This window comes from Colossoma macropomum, unplaced genomic scaffold (assembly GCF_904425465.1).
Source record: "Colossoma macropomum unplaced genomic scaffold, Colossoma_macropomum, whole genome shotgun sequence".
In the NCBI taxonomy this organism is placed as follows: domain Eukaryota; kingdom Metazoa; phylum Chordata; class Actinopteri; order Characiformes; family Serrasalmidae; genus Colossoma; species Colossoma macropomum.
The window spans coordinates 129,156-143,360 of NW_023495132.1; positions in this window are offsets into that span (position 1 = coordinate 129,156).

The following is a 14,205-nucleotide window of genomic DNA, read 5'->3' on the forward strand; positions in this document are numbered from 1 at the left end:
TTGTGTTTTGATTATTGGTTCTTATATTTAAGGGAACTGTGTAGATCTGTAGAACTGTAGGTTCTGGAGGGTTGGTGTCCAGACTAAACATAGTAAATAATGGACGAGGGAAATCAGGTGTGTTTGGACACTGGCCCTCCATGACCAGAGTTAAGAGTCCTGCACTAAGGACCACCATGGAGGGGAATCAGACTGAAGTAAACTCATTCAGTATTCACTGGCAGTGCTGTAGCTTCTTCTACACATGGATCATCTTAGCATTATGGTGGAGTTTTAATAAATACTGGAAGAAAAAATATTAGAAGATAAAAAAGAAAAAGATTAATTTAGTGAACAACTTGTTACACGATGCTCTATTTTCTTTTTTCTTTTTGGAAGTTTTAGGAAACGATGTATATATTCAAAAGAGTTAAATATATTGATTATTTTTCAGATGACTTGGAGGAGGAGCCTCAGACAGAGATGAATCATGTGATTAAGAGAAGTGGACACACCCGGTGTCCTTCCTCAGGAAATTACACTCAGACCTCTTCAAATGCAAGAAATGACTTTGTTTTAGATCAGAATTCAGTATATTTTATTGAGCCTAAATACTGCTAATTATAGCTTTACACATCACAAATAGAACATAGAGGAATTAAACACCTGCATGTTTTTGTTCATTTTTATTCAACTTTTTAACTTCATGAAAAGCATTTTGTACCAAAAAAATATTATCTGTTATAATTTGTATGAGCTGCTAAATTAACCCACTGATGTTACAGACAGTTTCTATTATCAGTGTTGACATTCAGAATCAGGCAGCGCCTTACAACTGTTTACAGAGCAATTCTAGAACATAATTACTCACCTAATACTGGGTTATACTGTAAAAAAAGTGGTCTGGTCTTTCTCTCTCACACTATTTGCAAGTCTGTAATTATTTTGAGAATATTGTGTTGATCATTTGAGATTATATCCACACAGGCATAATAAATTCTGCATCTTGAGTTTCTTATGATTTAACTGATTAAACTGGGGTCTAAATGTTTTGCTGTGATAACACAAATTATTTTTACCATAGAAAGTAATTTGTTGGGCATTGTAAAAAAAACTCAGTTAATTAGCATTTAAAGTCAAGCTAATATTTTAATCAGCTTTTACACAAAACACACAAAAAAAGAACAGAAACTTGGAAAAAAAAAAGAATCAAATTGCAGAAAAGGACAACTCAATAATATCTTCCAGGTTTGTCACTAGAGGGCACTCCTGAGTGAGTTCAAAATGAATGGGCTCCTTTGGAGCTGTTGTGCAAAATTGTAGTTTGTAAATCCTTTGATCATTTTTATAGAAACATCCCCTAATTTTCTCAACACAGAACAGCAAACAATGTTTCATTACTGTTTTATTTTGAGCACCTCTGAACACTTTATAACAGTGTTTGAGTGTTTTCTAGTGTTTGAAGTCCTGTTTTTTGGTATAGTAGGAGAAACAGGAAGTGTCCAGACTCCCCTTAATCTGTCTCTGTACACACGTAGACTAGTGATAGTACAGTTTGTAATGTAGCTTTGTGAGGGACCCATGTGCAGATTTACTAAGGTAAAAAGGTCATACCAGTGAATCAGTCTGAAGGGCCAGGCAGACAATCCAAAAAGGACAAAAAGCAAAAGCAGATTACAAAAAGTCAGGCAGAAGCTCAAAACAAACACTCAGTAGTCAGATTGCAAAGTACTGGCAATACTTCACACAGGTTAGCTGAGTTTGGGGAATATTTAGGGTGAGACTAATTAGGGAGGTAATGAGGTGCAGGTGGCTTAAACTTGGGAGCAGGACTGGTCCTCGGGAGAGAGAGACCTCTGGTGGGCAGATTACTGACACATGCGCTAGCCTTCACCCTCCTAGTGCAGGCGCTAAGGTGTCAGACACTACCTGGTACCCTCAAAACATAATTATAGCATATTTCATTACAATTGTATTTTTTAAGTTACAGTGACTCCACAAACCATGTATTGACTCCAAGCTTTTTATTTTATTTTTTTTCATTAGGTCATGAAAATGTAAAAATGTCTACAGTTCATTTGGGAAAGTAAATTTTAAAACTAAAGGCACAACTAGACCTTAACACCTTTACTGTACCTTTGAAGGTACATTTATACTGTTTGTACCCTGATGAACATAAATGTACCTGTACAGTATCTGTTTTTGACAGTATATACAGGATGCTGTTCTTTGTGTGGATGTGCTGTGGAAAGTAAACACAGCATCTAACAGAGTGCATCTTATATGAGTGTGATCAAGTATTAATATAAACTGGACAACTGAAAAGTATCTGCAGCTGAAAAACTCATTATGATATTTCAATGGATGGTGTTTCATGCTTTTGTGTTTGAAATGTGTTTCATTACTTAAAATACGAGTAACATATTTACAGAATTTCTGTCTTTCAGATGAACAACAGTGTCAGATCATTTCATCACTTACAGATTCTTCTTTTCTTGATTGTGTGACCAAAAAAATAAAATAAACAATATTAAATTTAACACTTTAATAATATCAGCTTTTATTATAATGTAAACATTACATGTTTGTGGACTCACTAGCTGTCTTGATATTTTGTGACTTAAAAATAAAGTAAAAAGTTGAAATATTTAGTTGAACTCTTGAAATGTGGTTGTGCGTCACTGCACTGACTGATGTGTGAAACTGTGAGCAGCTCATGGAGGATTTAGTGGGTTTAAGTGTGAGTTCACTAAACAGACATTCTATTGGACAAGAACAGCATCATTTTACAGTCTGACCAAATGTTTTTACAACCTCACTCCCCAAAAATCCTGCTTTAATCCCTTTATCTAGAGATGTAGCCGAGGGCGGGTCCAGGGTTCCCGCCGGATCCATTTTCCCGAGCCGTCACAGAGTCTTCGCTCCCAGCGGTGCCACAGAAACATTAGCGACCAGCCTTTGCAGACAACCCTACTTTAAAAAGACTATATATCAGTTATTGACTGTTTCTCCTGGTTGTTGTTGTTTTTCTTTGAGGCACTGTTAATAAAAACGTCCGTGTTGAAACGAATTCTCTCCTCTCCGTGATCTCCTCTCTCAAAGCGCCTCACAGAGGAGAAACTGAATAGAAGCTATAATGAGTGTCTTCGTCTTTATTTAAGTCACAAAGCTGATAGTTCCTGTATTCAGACCTCAATCATATGAAAGTACCTTTTTTTTACTCGAACTACGTCATTTGTTTAGGTCATGTCTTTACTTTTACAAATTGCTTTACATGAAGCATCATAGAGGAGCTGCATTTAGACAGATCTGAATCGATCTTAAATCTGAAAGCTGCCTCGTGAAGCTGATAAGATGATCTACACTTAAGATGATCTCTATATTTAGAGATGATGATGAAGAGTCAGTCTGCAGAAGCTCCTGAAGGGGAGAACTCAGCCCCGCTTTACACTGATACTTTACACACACACACACACACACACACACACACACACACACACACACACACACACACACACACATATATGAACATATGATACGTTTTGTGCAGACAGACAAATTACACTTGAGTGTATGATTTTTTTCTTTATTGAAATAATTTAGTACATATTTACAATAATTAAAAGTTAAAGTTATGAATTAATTAATTAATTTGTGTCCTGATTTATTTGTTTTCTGAGTTCAGTTTTAAAGGTCTGTAGTTTATTAGGAGGTTGAGGGTGAGTAATGTAAAACTGGACAAATAAAAATACTTAATGTATCATAATAGCAAACAAGCAAGCAAAGTTTATTTATATAGTGCTTTTTACAACAGGTGTTGTCACAAAGAAGCTTTACAAGGAAGTCAGCATTACAGAAAGAAATCCAGGTCCCAGCCCCCATGAGCAAGCCAGAGGCGACAGGGGCAAGGAAAAACTCCCTAGGAACAGGAAGAAACCTTGAGAGGAACCAAGACTCAGAAGGGGAACCCACCCTCCTCTAGTCGACACCGGATAATAAACACTGTTAGTATAAAGTAAAGTACAGCAGCAGCATCAGTGGGGTCAGGTTGTGAGGGTGAGGTTGCACGGCATAGTACAGCATGAAGCTTGATGGTGGTCAAGCCGGTCCAGAGGGCTGGCGAGCAGTTGCACCCGATCAAGGCAGAAGAGGCAGCAGCATCAAAACGCACAGGATGGGCAGCTGTTCAATTCGGCAAAGAAAAGAAAGAAAGGAAAAACACACAGAGAGTCAGTTCTGTAATGGGTGACTGATCACAGATTACAGTGTTAGCAGAGCAGCCGAGACTCTGGCAGGTATAGAACTGATAGGGAAAACTAATTACCAAAGGCTTGACTATACAAGTAAGTTTTTAGCTTAGACTTAAAGACTGAGGCTGTGTCTGAGTCCCGAACATTAACAGGAAGACTATTCCAAAGCCGGGGGGCTTTGTATGAGAAGGCTCTCCCCCCTGACGTAACCTTATTAATTCTAGGTACTAATAGTAAACCAGCACCTTGTGATCTAAGTAGGTGTGATGGTTCATAGTGAGAGAGAAGTTCCCTCAGGTACAGAGGGGCGAGTCCGTTTAGTGCTTTGTAAGTCAGTAAGAGAATTTTATAATCAATCCGAAATTTAACTCGTAACCAGTGTAAGGTTGATAAAACTGGGCTGATATGGTCAAACTGTCTGGTTCCAGTAAGAACTCTGGCTGCAGCGTTCTGGACTAGCTGAAGCTTGTTAAGGCTTTTGCTGGGACATCCAGCCAGCAGGGCATTACAGTAATCTAGCCTTGAAGTAATAAATGCATGAACTAACTTTTCTGCATCCTGTAGAGACAATGCATTTCTTAATTTAGCAATATTGCGGAGATGCAGGAAGGCTGTTCTAGTAATATTGGTTATATGTGCGTCGAAGGACAGATCAGGGTCTATAATGACACCAAGATTTTTTACAGATAAGCTTGATGCAACTGAGAAATTCTTAAGTTTAAGTGTAAAATTAGACAGTTTGTTTCTTGCTGCTTTTGGACCAAGAAGTAGAGTTTAGAAGGAGAAAATTACTCGACATCCAGTCTTTTATGTCTTTTATACAGTCTTCAATCTTGCTAAGTTTAATTTTATCATCTGGGTCGCTTGCTAAATATAACTGAGTGTCATTGGCATAGCAGTGGAAATTTATGCCGTGTTTACTGATAATGGTGCCCAGTGGTAGCATGTATAGTGTGATTAATACAGGTCCTAAAACAGAGCCTTGTGGAACACCATACTTTACTTTTGCGAGGACAGATGATTCACCGTTTAAATTAACAAACTGATAGCGATCAGTGAGGTAGGACCTGAACCAGGAAAGAGCTGTTCCTGTTACCCCTACAAGGTTTTCTAGTCTATCTAGTAAGATAGCGTGATCTATTGTGTCAAATGCAGCACTAAGATCGAGGAGGACTAACAAGGACACATTTCCTTGGTCAGAAAATAATAATAGATCATTTACAATTTTTACTAGTACTGTCTCTGTACTATGATGTGGCCTAAAGCCAGAAATTTTTCATGTATTTGATTCCTATGCAAATATGAACATAATTGTTTTGCTACAATTTTTTCCAGAATATTAGATATAAAGGGGAGATTTGAGATGGGTCTATAATTTGATAGTTCACAGGGATCAGGTTTAGCTTTCTTAATTAGTGGTCTAATTGCTGCTAGTTTGAGAGTTTTTGGGATGTACCCAAGGCTAAGAGAGGAGTTTATTATTGACAGAATCGGCTTGGTTATTTCTGGAAAAATTTCCTTGAGTAAACCTGTAGGAATCGGATCTAACATACACTGTAAAAAAAAAAGTAAATAAAAATAGTGAAAAAACAATAAGATGTCTGGCAGCAAAAGTTGCCAAACAGTTCCCGTAATTTTACAGTAAAATTCTGTACAGTAGATTACTGTCAAATTACAGCTTTTTCTTGTAGATATTCTGTGTAATTTTACAGCCAAAGTTTAGTAGAATTACAAATTTTCATTGTTAAACAAACATCTCTAGAATGTATTAAAATCATGGAAATACTGAATAAATACACTTAAAGTCTGCAATTTGAGGGTTGCTATCTTTTAAATAACAGTGTAATTAAGTAATTTCATAGAATTATTTAATCAATTTACAACATGCACCTGTCAAATTACAGATTTTTAAAGTAAAATAAAGAAACATTGTTTAAATTAACAGTCACTTTACTGTCTTTTCATAATCTGTCAATAAATGTTCTTATCCTACAAATTTACAGTGGATAACAACTGTCACAATGTACTGTTTATCCACAAGATACCGCTGTTACATCACTGGATTCTACTGGTTAAATACAGAAATACAATGCAAAATTACATGTAATTACCCCAATATTAAAGTAGATGGTTAACATTTGTATTTTATCATTCAGTATATTCACAGAAATGTGGCATTATCAAAAAATTATATACCATTTTTGTGGTCATTTTGTTATATTCCAGTTTTTATACAGGAGTCAATATACTCAATTACATGAACATTCTGTACAATTACTTTTTACTTCAGCAGATAAAAGAATGGTAGTTTAATTTTACATTAATACACAACAGCCAATACACTATTGCTCTTTTACAACAATGTAAAACCTTTGGCCAGAACAATAAAACCTCAACAATAATACATACTTTCACTTTTTATTTTGACAGTTGAACTTTAACAATCATGACATCATCCAGCAACCTAGCATTCAAAATAAACACCAAATGGGGGCAAAAAGATAGATTCACAGTAGCTTTCTACAGTTTTAAAGATTTATGATGTCTGTCTAAAACAAACAATATAGTGAATTAGAGCACTAATTACCTCCTGTATCATTCTTGATTTGTCTGTAGTTTGGACTGTAACATCATACACTTAAAAGATTCATCTACATCTGATTCGCTACATCAAGAAGTGCAACTTTATAACTCTAATGTGAGAAAGCTGTACATCAGTTCTATGCAGCAACATTGGTGAGTTCTCTGGGCCCAGGCTCATCTCAGATGGTCTGAAAGACAGTGGACATGTGTGCTGTTGTCAGATGAGTCCACATTTCAGCTTGTTTTGGAGAAAAATGGATGTTGAATTCTCCATGCCAAAGATGAGAGGGACCATCCAGACTTTTATCAGTGAAAGGTGCAAATGGCAACATATGTCATGGTAGGGGTCATCAGTGCCCATGGCATCGGTGACTTGAATATGTGTGAAAGGTACCACTGACACATTTATTGGGATTTTAAAGAGACATAAGCATCAAGACAACATCTATTCCCAGGAATAGATGTTGTCTTGATGCTTATGTCTTGGAATGGAGAACGACATGTCACTGTTCATTCTCACTGTGCACTTTTGTTTTCTTCAGTCTCAGTCCACTCACCCTTAACTATGTCTACATATCAGTTTAGAGAACAACTCTGAGAAAGATGACAGTCATCTGAGGAGGCATCCATTAGGAATATAATTCCAGGCTTTGGACACTGTGGGATCTCTCAATGATCTTGATAGCTACCATTAAAGCAGTGACCACTGCCTCACCTGTGAAAAAAGAAAATCAAACATTTCTCTGTTTTAGCCTGCAACCTGACACATCTTGTGCACTTTTAAATCAATTTAGCATGCATACCACTGTAACGTAAAATGCAAAAAATCATGATAAGTGTTGTTGTTACTGCTATCATCTGTAATTGTAGTATTAATATCTGAATTAGCTGATCAGCTGGAAGTTACTGACTTTTGATGACTGATTTGCCACTTTTCTCTGCTCTAGAGAGAAGATTTTTTTGTCTGATAATTTCTAAAAAAATCTTGAATCATAGTATGTGCAAGCTGTAGTGAGAGCTGAACAATTTGGGGAAAATATCTAATTGCAATTTTTCTGGCCAATATTGCAATATGGATTTAAATGCAGTTATCTTCTATAAATTAATATAAACTTATTTATTTATTTATTTGGCAAAGACGACCAGAATATTCACTTTTTCTGGCTTGAGGCGCTGGAACGCTGAGTTCTATAATAAATATTGCAGCTCTTGTGATTTAAATATAAAAGTGGTTCATCTTTCAGGCCAAGCTGTAGCACAAACAGCAACATTCCAGCCTTCATACTGCATCATTGCTTAACTTCCTAACGTTATGTGTACATAACCAAAAACACACCCTGGTCGCGTCCCTTTGCTTGTAGGAATCTTTTGAAGACGTGGGAACACAGCAAAATGTGTCCCTGATGAAGCACTGAACAGAGGTTTTCTGACAGGGGCAGAAGTGAAAAAAAAGCACAAGAAACAAAACTAGAGTTAAAATTGTAATTACTGTTTAAGTAGTTCCCAAACATTTTCACTGGGTTTTCATTACTACCCTAGTCGGGCTGATAACAATAATCACATGTTTCACCTTTACTGTTACTGCCAGATTAGCATATTAAATAAGCTAAGTAATACAATAGTGACCACTACAAAGTAATGTTTGAAATTGTTTGCATAAACTGAACTTAACAGATGCACCATCACATTACATTCCTAAGACTAATGTACCTAAACTCGTTAAAGGGATTAACCAGGGTTGCCAGGTCCAGCAAATTCAACTGCAAAAGGAATTGTAAATTGCATATAAACAATACTATCCAAAATTCCCAATTATATGTGTTATATGTAAATCTATTGATCTGGGCAGTAAATGTTATTATTACATGAAATACAAACACACAAATAAAAAATCTCACATGGCTCCCTACTCCCTACATAATGCATAACATAGGCCTTAACTTATAGTTCCTGCATTCACACACTGCATACTATAACAAAGAGATACTGGTGATTCAACTACCTGCACACAATTCACTACAGGACATTCACTACAGGACATCAAAACTCCATACTTCACATAGTGCACTATATAGACAGGAGGCAGCCATCTGAGATTCAGGACTAGCTTATCTGATCAATCCTTCTTTAAATTAAATCAGGAGTGCTGGAATCCAACAGATCCATTCTGAACTGCAGTGAGAAACCAGGAATCAGTACTGTGTTCCTCTAACCGTTTTCTTCTAACCAGCATATTAATACTACTTGTACTCTACTTGTAGCGCAGGTTTTGCCTCATTATCGTGAGTATATCTCTCTCTCTGCTGTGCTCCACTGTACCTGCCTGTGTGTCCTCAAGTTTACGGCTATTCAGTCACTCATACGGCGATTCCTCGGCCGCGGTTCATTCTTAAAGGAGCCCAAAACACCAAAACACCGCGACTTTCAAAACTTCACTCACGACTACATTTTCAAAACGAGCCAAATTTGGCCTGAAACCCGCGGGCCTCTCTCTGTCTGCGCTCTCTGTCCGGGTTTACAGCTATTCAGACACTCCTACGATGATTCGTTTATCCGCTCATGAGGCCGTTCATTTCTCCTGTCTGTAGTCAGTCGGTTTGGCCGCTACTGCCGTTTTCAAACGAGCCCAATTCGGCGGCGAAACAGCGACCCTGGCGACGCTGGGGTTAAAACCTCAGCTGTGTTTAACGTTAAATCCGGACACTCAGCCAACTCAGCTGACCCTCCTGTTAGCCTGGACTAAATCACTTAAATTAGCTCACTACTGTTAGCTCACTGCTGCTAACACTGCTATTCGTAATAAAGAGACTAAATGCAAACTGAGCCGTTTTCAGTCGCTGCAAAGCAGCAGGTCTGTAAAATAAACTCAGTCACCTCGGAGCTGAACATGAAGACATGGTGTGAACAGAGACTTCGGGGCGGTCAGGCTACTGAATTCACAATCAAAATTCTTAAAAAATGGTACAACCACATTGAAAAAAACGGTGGATTCTTTTAATTTAAAATAACATACTTTGACTGTATTTTTACAGCAGATTTATTGAAAAAGGTGATTTTCCCGTATATTACAGATATATTCTCTTATCATGAAAAATACAGAAAAAAACTGTATTTTTTTACAGTCAATGTCTGTAAAAAAAACATCTTTTTTTAAAGTGTACAAGTAGATGATTTTGCGGAAGAAACGATTTTAACTTTATTTTTTTCGATTTTATCTCTAAAGAAGTTCATAAAATCGTTGCTGCTAGAGGCTGGTGGCATCTGGAGTTCACTAACTGTTTTGTTCTCTGTTAGTTTAGAGATTGTGCTGAATAGTAATCTAGGATTATTTTTATTGTTTTCTATGAGAGAGGAGAGATAGGCTGAGCGTGCTGTAGCAAGTGTTCTTCTACAGTCTACAAGGCTCTAGAGTAGATTGAAAATTATCCTCTAAGAGCTTGGTCATAGTATCTAACTCGGTAGGATTAGACGGACAGCTGACAGAAGCTGATAATTGAGGAAAGTTTCTAATAAAGCTACCAGCTGTGGAGGAAGTTATAGTCCGCTTAACACGATAGCATGGTCATGAACGCACATTACCACTAAAGTGAATTTCGTATGAGATTAAGTAATGTTCTGATAATACAGTTGGTTCTTTATAGAACCAGAAAGGTTGTTTTTCACTTGTAGCAATAACATGAATTAATCAATTAAACGGTTTATTATGTAACACTAAGTAAATAGAGTTTTTGTGTAGTTAATTGGTCTTAAATCTAGAATCCATTTTTGCTTTTTTAAAAACACTTAATACACTTTTTGCTAAAAGTGTATATAATCGTTGTCTTCACTAAAGAACCACTGAAGAACCCTTTATACGTTTGTAGGTTTAGAAATTAAAGGTTTATTGAACAACAGAGTTTCACACTGAACTACATTTCAGTTCTGTTATGATTTTATTGAGAGATTTTAGATTTTTATTTCTTCAGCTGTGAACAATTCAGTATCAGCCAGAAATACATTTTAAATGTATTTTAAAATAGACGCAGTATTTGTATGAGATCAATATTTACACATTATTATTGCTACTACTACTACTACTACTACTACTACTACTAATAATAATAATAATAATAATTACTGCTCTTCTTTTTAAACAATAATGTATATTAATAATTGGATTAAATTATTATTCTAAAGTTTATTTAAAAGAAAAAAACATAGATAAATATTTTCTGAAAATTTAAGTATGAAGTATATATTTAAGTATATAATTGCCCTTCAAAGACTGTAATAATAGTAAAAATAAAGATGTCTATGTATCTATTAAATAGGAAACAAAAGTAAAGTTTGCATCACTCTGCACCAATGTTGTGATTTCTGTCACAAAATCAGCAATGAAGAGTTTCCTGCCATCAAGAAATTGAATTAAGTGTGTCCTGCTGGCCTGGTGTCTGATGATCAACCATCTAACTCCTCCTGTGGAAATCTTCAGGAGTGTAAGTACATGGAACAAAACACCCAGAGTGCAGGTCATTCTTTCAAAGTGGACACACTCATGACAGTGTTTCATAAGCTTTTGTGCAAGTATGTAAAATCACTTCTTTAGTCCTCTAAATGTAACATAGAGTATAATAAAATGAACAAGGAAAAGTACTGAATTAGAAAACAATTTTATCAGTCGTTGGTTCTGATTGATCTTTTTTCAGCTTTCTCAGCTTCACAGAGAGAATCAAAAATTTTGGTGACACCATTCAAGAAAACCTGCAAGCGTCTGTCCAGGATGTTCTCAGCCATCAGCAAAGCTCTGCCCAACCCCTTCAGATGCATGACTTGACCATCTTAAGCACTCCTCTGCATGTCTGTATGACAGTATTTTTTAATTTAAATACAAATTTGAAAATGCTAATTCAGCTGTGTATTTATGTGAGTGTATTTATGTGCACATGTGGGTGTGCATTATTAAAGACATAATTCAAATTCAAATGTAAAATATGTATTTTCATTCGCTTGTCTTTGTGAAAAATGTAATGTGGAAAAGTAAAGTTCTTTTGACATTTCATATTCATTGTCTTAATGGTCTGACTGACATATTAAAAACAGAATAACACAGAATTGTGTGGAAGTGATTCATAACCAGCTATATTATGTTGAAGAGGAGGAGGGGTAGTGATGGGGACCCAATATCTCAGGTGAATGCACACTTATGTGGCATTCTAGAGGCCTTGTTAGCAGCCTGCATAAGGCTATGCTGGGGAAGGGATGGTAGCAGTGGGGACAAATTAGGCCATAAGATTCTACTCGTGGAATAGTATAAAAAAGGTAAAAATATGATTAAATGAAAGTAAATGTAATTAATGCTCTGTTCCTGCATTACATTCATTACATTTCGTGTTGCAGGTGTCTGAATTTCACTGTGTAGATTTCATCTTTATTTAAGTTCATCACAGTTTGAATATAATTCTCTATGATTTGTGATATCCAAAGTTCATTTGAATACTATAAACATTCACTCACATTCAAACAACCTCGAATTAATGAAATATTTTGCAGTTCAATTATCACAATAATATAATAACACACTTTATTCTAAACTGAAAGAAGGATTAAATAAAATAAAATAAAACTGTTATGAATGTTGGTCAGAAATATGATTACAGGAGTACTGTCACAGTGTTTTCATGTAAAATTTGATAGTTATTTTCTTCAGACTGTGTTAATTATTTCAGTGACAAATCCTGAACTCTCCTCAGAAAAGACAGAGCACAGCTTTCAGTTTACAGCTGAACACAAGTGATAGATTCTAGTTCTAGAAGGGCTGAAGGTTATTTGAGTGATCTTATTTTCTCAGTAATTATATAAAGAAATAGTATTATTATCATTTATTATTTTAACTTTTTTAACAATAAAATTAATACACAATACACATTAAATCAGAATCCAAGGCAGTAAGGATTTCATTTAATATTAAAGTGATAATTTGAAAGCAGCACGACCTTATTAAATGTTTAAGGGATTTTTTTAACCTACTTCATATATCTGAGAGAGACAGAAGACACTAGAGACACTGAGACACTAGCAGTGACCTCAGCAGATCAGTACAGAGAAAATGCACTTCACCACCTACAGCTCCAAATTACTAAATTCACTGATTATTAATCCTCTGCTGCCATCTTGTGGAGAAGAAAATGTACTGCAGTGATCAAGCCAATTTTTATGTAAGAGCTGATCTGCAATTATGTGTGTAATGGTGATCAATTTAATGATTGTGATAAAAAATGTATTAAATTATGCTAAACAATTGTATTTGTATATTGTATTTGTTTAATTTTATGCTATTTTATATTTGTTATTATATATCATGAGTCCATTACACTGTTTTCTCTGTATTACAAAATAGTTAAAAAGCAGCATTTTCACTTCAAGTAAAATAACATGTGAGAATAAGTTTAGCTTATTTTTAACTTTACTAAGTGACAAACTAGTATTTCTGTGTATCTGTATTCTAACTCAAAGCAGTTTCGTGTGTGTAAAATGTTTATCAGTGTGTGGATCAGCTCTGTGCAGGTGCAGCATTAATGCTGTATTACACTGGAGTGTTTCCTCTCTCTGAAGTCAGTCTCCTGTATGTTAGTGTGTTTCTCACCACACTGCTGCGAGCGTCTCTCCTCACACACACACCTCTAGAGACGGAGGTGGAGTTCTGTTCATCAGCGCTGACACTCTTTTGATAAATATGGAGAAAGAAAAAAATGCCTCCTCTGATTTGTCACTGAACATGTTTGATGATTTCCTCTCCTCTTTCTAATAAGGTCATAGTGAGTGTGATTGGCGGCTGTGGGGAGCTCTCTCTCTTTCTCTCTCTCTCTCTCTCTCTCTCTTTCTAAGTTTGTTCAGTCTCTCTGGGGGAGTGGAGGTGAAGCTTGCTCTGCTGCTGAGTTGAACGGACTGTGTGCAGGTCAGAGGGAGATGGACAGCTGTGTGGCTCTCATTCTTCTGTCCTTCACAATCACACTCACCACAGCTGGTAAGTACACTCTCTATTTTACAGATATATAATTTCAAACCCCCTCTCTCTCTCCTTCTCCTTCTCCTTCTCTCTCTCTCTGTTATTTTAGTGCTGTTTGAGTCATATTTTACTATATTGGTGTGTGTCTATGGTTGTGTTCTGTGTTGTGGATCACTGACTCTGTACTTTAAGCTCTTATTTAAGTTTTACATGAGAGACTGTAAGTCAAGATTGCTTTAGGATATTTGTGAATTCTTTTTGATCTTTCATAATGTGAACAAAATCATGGATGTTTAGGGCTAAACTGTTTTAGGCTGAACAGTCTGAACTATGTAAATGCCTTGGTTTTTGTGACACCAGCTTCAAAACAGGCTATTGTACATGTTCATGTCCATATATTGACTGCAT